The sequence below is a fragment of the Ptychodera flava genome, chromosome 12 (genome assembly GCF_041260155.1).
Source record: "Ptychodera flava strain L36383 chromosome 12, AS_Pfla_20210202, whole genome shotgun sequence".
In the NCBI taxonomy this organism is placed as follows: domain Eukaryota; kingdom Metazoa; phylum Hemichordata; class Enteropneusta; family Ptychoderidae; genus Ptychodera; species Ptychodera flava.
This window is the reverse complement of record NC_091939.1, coordinates 28,553,487-28,561,945: the sequence shown is the minus strand read 5'-3', so window position 1 is coordinate 28,561,945 and position 8,459 is coordinate 28,553,487. Positions and strand designations below refer to the sequence as shown.

General features: G+C 36.7%; 1 long non-coding RNA gene across 2 annotated transcripts in view; it reads left to right on the top strand.

Moving 5' to 3' along the window:
- Nucleotides 1-8,275, top strand: part of LOC139145567 (uncharacterized) — a 25,685-nt gene extending 17,410 nt beyond the window's left edge. Inside the window, exons 3-5 of one of the 2 annotated variants that reach the window (XR_011554956.1) lie at nucleotides 2,419-2,546; nucleotides 5,326-5,482; nucleotides 7,393-8,275. This is a non-coding gene — a long non-coding RNA (uncharacterized lncRNA). Of the gene's footprint in view, nucleotides 1-2,418; nucleotides 2,547-5,325; nucleotides 5,692-7,392 lie in introns of those variants that run through there. The other variant, XR_011554955.1, reaches the window with a different exon arrangement.
- The last annotated feature ends 184 nt before the right edge of the window (nucleotides 8,276-8,459 follow it).

The following is an 8,459-nucleotide window of genomic DNA, read 5'->3' as shown; positions in this document are numbered from 1 at the left end:
AGATAAACCCCGTGTTCTACCAAATTAACGCCACTGTTCCTTACACTTCGGTTTGTGTTTTTGGATATGGTACGTCTGTCAAAGGTTGCTAACTTAGATATAAACAGTATTATTGAAAGAGTCGCAAAAGAACGAACAAAAGATGTAGAAAAAGTGTTGATATGAATGACAGCTGACAAACTCATCAACTTCAGATAATGCATTTTTATTTGAAGTTTGCGATATGATCCGTAGCCGACAGAACTTTGTCCCATAAAGTGAGGTTGAGTCTCTCAACTTGGCAAGTCAGGCGTGTCGGTTTTAATGTCACTTTCTCTCGGCCTAAATGGTGAAATAACTTACCCTCGAAATTACCGCGTGACTTTAAGGAATACACTTTTTTCCTCGTTGTAAAAAAGACGCATTACGCCACATCCCCATAAAAAGTGGACAATTCAAATTTGTAAATTGAAAATTGAAATTGTAATAGCAGCATTAAAGTTGCAGTTTGTCGGAGGGAAACTTGAATGACCACAATTTGTCACCCTGTCGCTATTTTGCAAGCAACCAAAGAGTCTTTGTGTTGGAGTAGGCTAATTTAAACCTTTGAGATAGAGTAATTTTGATTTTCTTTTTTGAGAAGTCAGGTGGGCTTAAAAGTGTCAGGGTTTGATGCATCACAAACTTAAACTTCGGCACATAACATCAGAAGCGATCGGAAGCTAGTAACTTCACTATAAACGAAAGTATGCTTTTCTTCTTGTTTGATGTTGACAAGTGGTGTTGCATTTGAAGGGACAAAGTCGGCCATTTTTCATTTTGTTTGATACGAGATACTATACATATTGTTTGACATGTTAAAAGATAATGAATGGATGACCATGCGTGTATTCGATCCCGGTTTTAGACATATTAAATGAAACCATCGCGAATATGAATTAATGGTCATGACCATTAATTCATTTTCGCGATGGTTACATAAATCGTGTCTAAAACCGGGGTCGAATACATGTATGGTCATCCATTCATTCAGTATCTTTCAACATGTCAAACAATATAAGTAGTGTCTTGTATCAAACAAAATTCATTAAAAAATGGCCGACGTTGTCACCTTAAACAACATACTATTTTCAAAGCAATATTTCTCATTAACGGTTACATTGTCAAAAAAGGCAGAGAATATCTGAAGTTTAGTATGGTAGCAACAGTTTACTTAAGGATGAAGTGGATACATATTCAGAGTAAAAACATCAATTTTCGTATCGATAGGCCAAATTCTCATTCCAAATGTAAGCATTTTATCGCTAAACAAAATTATTTCTATTGTATGGTTATTTAAGAATAAAATGTGAAAATATCACAAACTTTGAGACAACCAGAGTGAAGTAATATTCTTTGGAAAAGTTGGAAACGGGAGAAAGCAGAATCAAGGAGATCGGGTGATTTGCATAAATGTGTATTCAATTTACAATTCTTTCTCACGAAACTTACGACTGCTTTTTCAGAACCCTGCCAATATTGAAACCTTGGGTCAACAAATTATGGAAAATACAATGAATCTTTGCAAAAATATTGTGAACGAAATACGCCGTGCTATGTGCAACAACCCCCTTATTGTAGCGTATTTTGATTAAAAATTATTGTGATCAAGATACGCTATGTTATGTGCAACGTTTTCACCATTCTTCAGCATTGTGTTGTGGTCAAAATGTGTCATTTATAAAGTAGACCTGTATGCCGTCAACGATGATTAGACGCTGAGCACGACCGTGTAGATAAATCGATTCTCAAGTTCGTTTTCGAGACCGTCAATTTTATGTCACCGTCGCGGTATGATGGACAATGCCCCCCCCCCCCCCGTTGCCCCCAACCATGCCCCACGTTATCATTTAATGAAAAGATGCCAACTCGTAAATGCATTTTATGAAGAAAACTCCAGGTAGATCCGTTTACACTTCCGGGAAAGTTCCGAGTTATATTTTGTTGAAAGATCCTCTTTCAAGCATTTTATACAACTATTGTTTTCGTAGTATCACCCAGTCTCAGTTAATAGCTATGAAAGCTGCGACGACTATCGTGACGGGAGACATCGACTAACACTTCCACGCATGCGGATTGTGTAAACCCAGATAGCAGACAGATTTAGTGTATGCCTCATTCTACAAAAGTTTGTCGAAGGAATTTGTCTGCAGAGAACACGTATATACGCTCGGAAAATTATGGAGTGCCGTTATATACCAGGGTTTTCTTTCTGACAAAGTGCGGAAATGAGGGATATCTTAATTTGAATTTTTTGTACAGTTTCTGCCGACAAAAATAATTTGGAGAATCAGTTTGCAAGGGATTTCACGAGAAAGATAATTATCGCCGACTTTTTGTCGCTGATGGTGGATAGACTATTCTATAATTGAACTTTTCCAATATCCAACTTTCCTCTAGGAAAGAGTATGAAGAAGTTGGCGGTAGTGATCTGCATTGCCGTCATTCTGTGTCTTCAGATTGAAGATGGCAAAGGCTGGGGACGACAACGACGTAGAAGCCCGCCACCTCCTCCTCCCCATTCAACAGTAAGTATGAATCACTTCTTCCCTTGGTAAAAGTAAGCCTTGAAATATATTAGCTAATCAAGTAGGCCTTGAAAGATATTAGCTGATCGAGTTTCTTTATAATTGATTGTGACAGTATCGAATTCAAATTTAATTCAGGTTTATAATTGAATGCCTATATAATGTTGGCAGAGAGAACGGTGATCAGAAACGGCTCCATAGAAACCAAAAGCTGCTCTCGAGTTATCAGTTGTTACTGACAAATAAACTGGAAATTATAGTTGTTATTGCTTATTTTTGTTTTTCCCCCACATTGTTGTTATGATCACACGTAAGAGAACATTAGGGAGCGTTCAGTTAATATGGCCGGGGGTGGGCCGGCAAAATCCAGGGGGGGGGGTCACCTCAAATTTGAAAACTGCAAGGGGGGGGGTCATGTATTTTTCAGACAGCTCAGGGGGGTCACTTAATTTTCATAAGTATCCGTCCCGTCAAAAAGCAGTTTCAGTGTTCAGAAATATTCTGGGAGATAAAAATTATTCGTTGCATGATTTCATTCTCTGAAGTTATTCACCTGTAAATCTGAACAAAAGTATAATTATCTGTCACATGAACATCTTGACTTGACAACTCTGAGGCTTGTCTTATTGTAAATCAAGCTCACTGCACTGAGGGCAATGAACGATTCCTATTACTTACATATTAGAGATATAGCAAGTTTTGTCAGGGAAATTATTTCAATGTTACCTGTACTGAGACTACCAGTACCATGAAAAGTTAAATAATACTTTTACGTGAAATTCCAATATCATAAATGTTGTCCACATCTGAACTTTTAAATACCCTATTTGAATCTAGTACATTTGTATCAATTATCAAACACCTATAAAAGGACAAATTAATTTAGTTTAGCATTGTCGAAAAGGTTTTCTCATAGACTCCAATGTATAGTGAATAAAAATTTCAGTGAACTTCCAAAATCCAATCTTGCACACATAACCAGAATTGACTGGGGCGGTACATCTGTCAAACGGTAACGTAGGTGTCCTAAGGCGAGCTCGGCGGGGACGGAAACCCCGCGTGGAGCAAAAGGGCAAAAGCTCGCTTGATTTTTATTTTCATTGCCATCCTAGGCTAACTAAGAAATTTAAAATGAATTTATCAAATTTTTATAAATACACAGATCTTGATAGTTTTGTATTGGAAAAAAATTATTCATATTTTCCTCATAGACTCCCATGTACAGTGAATCTACATTTTGGTATAATTCCAAAATCCAATTTCTGGCAAACACATCCATTTGTTACCACCCTAATCTAATCAAGTACATTGATATCAATAATCGAGAGTACATAAATATATGGGTTTACCTATTTTTGTATTGGAAAAAACTTATTCATACTTTCCTCATAGACTCTCATGTATAGTGGATGAACATTTTCAGTGAAATTCCATAATCAGATTTCTTGTACTCATAATATGCACCTTTAACCATCATATTCTAATCAAGTACAATTATGTTAATTATTGAACGTCTGTATATGCACAAGTATACAAGTTTTTCATTGGAAAAAAAAATATTCACAATTTTATCATTGACTCCCATGTGTAGTGGATGGACATTTTTGGTTAAATTCTAAGGTCAAACTTTTTGTCCGTATGCCAGTTGTAACAACGCTATTTCATTTAAGTACATTTATGTAAATTATCAAATATCTATAAATGCATAGATATAGTTTTGCATTGAAAAAGTATTACATAGATTTCTCGTACATGTACGAGAAAATATATGTATAATATGTATAGTGAATCAACATTATCAACAGCTGCTTTTTAATTAAATCCAAATATCAAAATTTTGTACACACATGCTTGCGCAAAAATATTGCGATCCACCGGTAATTTCTGTCCAACCCCTTTGGGGTAATTTCAAAATTATAGCAAGTCAGAAGGGGAAATATGAGCATTAACACCTTTTGACTTTGTAAGGTCAGGAATGTCATTTGAAAAAATCTAAGCTCTTTTTTTGGGATTATATCGCTCCATACCCCCGAAGTGTTTGTGTGTGCAGCTTTACTCAAGCAATGTGGTGGTGGTGGGGGGGCGGGGGGGTTCATGAATTTTTTGTCATCTTGAAAGGGGGGTCATCAATTTTTTGGTACAATGGGTAGGGGTTCACTTATTTTGACTGATGCGCAGGAGGAATTTGTCGGGCCACCCCCGGCCATAATACAACCATTTGCAGTAATAGAGCGCGAAGCCAATGCAGTGAAATTGCAGAGTAATTGAACGCTCCCTTAAGCTCATCATCGGCCTTCCTTGAAATCATCTCCGTGAAAATGTTTTCCATGCTTCGTATACTTACTCTGTTCTCGAGTACTATTCAGTGTCCATACTTCCACGTATGGAACATGTGGTCGAGGTGCCACCTAAAAATCGCAAAATTTTGACATCTACGTTTAAAATATGCCGACACCATGCCAAGCGTTATTCTTATGGCCGTGCGGGGGTATCTCGCTCATGAGGTTGGGGTCTAAGCTGAAGAAGACAAAAACCATTGCCCGACTATTGAGTGGTCCTTGTGTACTAGAACATACCCGATGTTTTTGATCAAACAGTCTAGGACATAACCGTATTGCCAAACTGTTCGAATGCAAACCTTTGGTCCGCCGAAATTAATACGCACGGCTAGATTCCAGACTGTTTAAAAGGAGGATTTGATGCTGCCTATTGACTGTTTTAGTTGTTGCATGAAGTCAAATATGGCTAACCAGAGTTGACTGTCTATTTCACTTTTCAGTGCGGTAACTGCGACGGCCTGATTTCCAGAGCAACCATTCCGTATGTGGGTTCAAGAACCTATGGACATTGTCCCTCGTGTGGATACGGGTGTAAAGAATGCAAGCTACATCAGTATCCTGATCTTACTCTATATGAATGTAAAGTCAGTTGTTGAAGTGCTTTATATTCACGCTATTCTGATAGAAATCAGAAACCTTCGGTTATCGATATCGACTTTGGCGATTCAGTTGAGAAAGCGTGTGTATTTTCTGCACACTTTTCTCGAACCTTTGCACCTCTTAACCTTTCATCATAAACAGGGGCCTTTGATGCAAAAGTAATTGGAAATCATTTTTTTTTACACCGAACCATTGCATAATCGTTTTTATTAGGGGTGGACCATTTCATATCCTGGGGGGGGGCTTGGAAGATTTGGGGGAAAAATGATGCCAGGTGGAGTTGCTCGAAAAAAAGATCTGGCTTTAAGTGGCTGATGGAAAAACAATTATGGACCATTGCGACTCGGAAAAAAAATCTTGGCAATTGTTCGATGCACACTGCAGCATCAATAAAAATCAAGCAGTAGCTCTGGAGTTTTATAAAGCATAAACCATTTTAAGCTTGAGGAACAATAACTTAGAATTTATTAAACGAGGAACTGAAATAAATACACAAACAAAAACACTGAAAAATTGTCAAAAGTTACAGCTACTATCACTGTAGCTTTCAGCGACTGAAAACAAGAACTCGTCTGAAGTGGTCTCATTGAGGAAGATTTTCACACTATTTCAGACGGCTTTTCTCTCAGTCATCTCCTTTATATTCCAAATCACTGAATATGAACAATTGTACAGTATACATGACCTTCTGATTAGAGAAAGTATGCTGAAATTGAAATTGCTCACCAGTGTTTTCCAGAAATGTGTAAATCTGAATGTATGGATTTTGTCAAAATACCACAAGAAGAGAGACAGCCTGCCATGAACTGGGTCAAGTGGACTCAGTCAGTCAAGTGGACTGTTCAACTTGCTAATATCACTCAAACCAGGACACTTGTCAGACAATGGCATATTTTTTTCAAGCACAAGTAAATGCCATAAATGTACATCATTTTACAAATATATGTAGGATACCATCATCTCTTCTGATGACACCAGTGATGTTCTCAGAAAAGTTTTCACTGTAAGTTTGTTTTATAATGCTTCATGTAGAACTCAGTAATCAGGTTGTTTGATTTGTATTTTCAGTGTGTTACCCATCGTATAAATAAGATCTATTAACTGATATTTTTGTGAAGTGAATCAAAAATGTACATGTATTTACATATCTTTATTTAGTTTCTTGAATATAGTCTGTGTGCGATAGAACAGCATCTTGTTATTGGGTGTGAAAAACCAAGCAAACAAACATTGCACCGAAATTTGGTAAAAAAAAATATATCTCGAAGAAGATAAAGTGAAAAAAAAAGTTGCCAGCATATGCCCTGTAGAAAAAAAATAATTCATGGTGAAGCAGGTGGGAAAAAAAATAATGGCTCTCCACCAATCTTCCAAGCTCCCCCCCAAGGATATCAAATGGTCCACCCCTTACCAGTTATTATGAAGCCGGGGTTGGGACTGAAGAGTGTTTCAAGTAGCCCCTCTGATCTGTTTTACTTGTAGCACGAATCTGAGATCGTTGATGGAGCATGGGCGGTGTGTCACACTTTTATACACTTACTATTTTGGAGATTCGAAGGCCTTCTTCCTCAACAAACAGACGTTAGAATTTGGCAAGTCAATTCAGTAACATCGATATCGTCTGTAGGAATGTAAAGGTCAATCTCCCCCACACAGTCCTTCTCCGAACCAATATTTCTTTTTACGTAACATGCATCATAAAAGCGCACTTTGCTTTTGGTTTGTAGGGGAGAGGTCATAGACTTCTTCTTTTTGTACAGTGAAGTGATAGATATTTTCCTCGAGCTTACTCTCTCTCTTTTCAAGTTTACGTAACGGTACATGATTTTTATCATTTGACGACGTCGAGGAGTTGAAAAGATTTGACCATAAACATAGATCTATTTCACCGTCTTTGTCTCCAACAGGTAACACTTACGCCCATGCCGAAGGCATTTTAACAGTATTATACGGCATACAAATAAACAGCTTGTCAGAACTGATGTCGGATGCAGATTTGCAGTTACAATTTCATGTACTTTGTGGACATTGTAAATAGACATAATATTTCTTAATGTAACTGATGCAAGACTGGAATCGTTTTCGGTCACTTTTCTGCTGACAGAGTACGCATGCGCATATTTCACTGACGGATGGAAGTACTGCACCATAAAAGGAATATTTACATTAATGTAAAATGTTTTACTATGCGTTTCTTCCTATACTGTGTGAATCCCGAATAATATTACTTTGAATCAATCTGTAAATTCGTTGAAAGCGTAGAATAAATAAATAAATAAATAAATAAATAAATAAATAAATAAATAAATAAATAAATAAATAAATATACTTTTGAGTGCTCAGTACTTTCCAACTTTGTGAGGCATAAAAGAAGTTTGAGTCCATACCTTTTACAGGTTATGTATTTCAGATATCTGGTGTGGTATGCAAGTATTACCACAGGAAATTAAGCCATTGTACACATGTCTTTACTTGTTTATTGGAGAGACAACACACTGTAGAATATTCATAGAAATACACTTTCATAAAAGAGAAGAGGTCCTGTCGTGTGCATCATAATAATCTGAAAGGTGTAGATTTGTTGGGTTTAATTTCTCTTCTGACTTAAATCGAATCCAAAATACTGATTTTAAGGATTCCATTGCAGTTTGTTTCGTTTGTAAGCATACAATAACGACAGAAATATTATTTTTATCAAGAATATTCATAATCATAGTACAACTGCGTGAATTTGGCATAAAAACTATTCAGTGCGGTACTTAATTTTTTAAAATTTTCGGGATTCACACAGTATAGGAAGAAACGCATAGTAAAACATTTTACATTAATGTAAATATTCCTTTTATGGTGCAGTACTTCCATCCGTCAGTGAAATATGCGCATGCGTACTCTGTCAGCAGAAAAGTGACCGAAAAAATACTGAGAGAAAAATATTAAAGTTTTAAGCTTATCAATGGTAGGCATATTTATAATT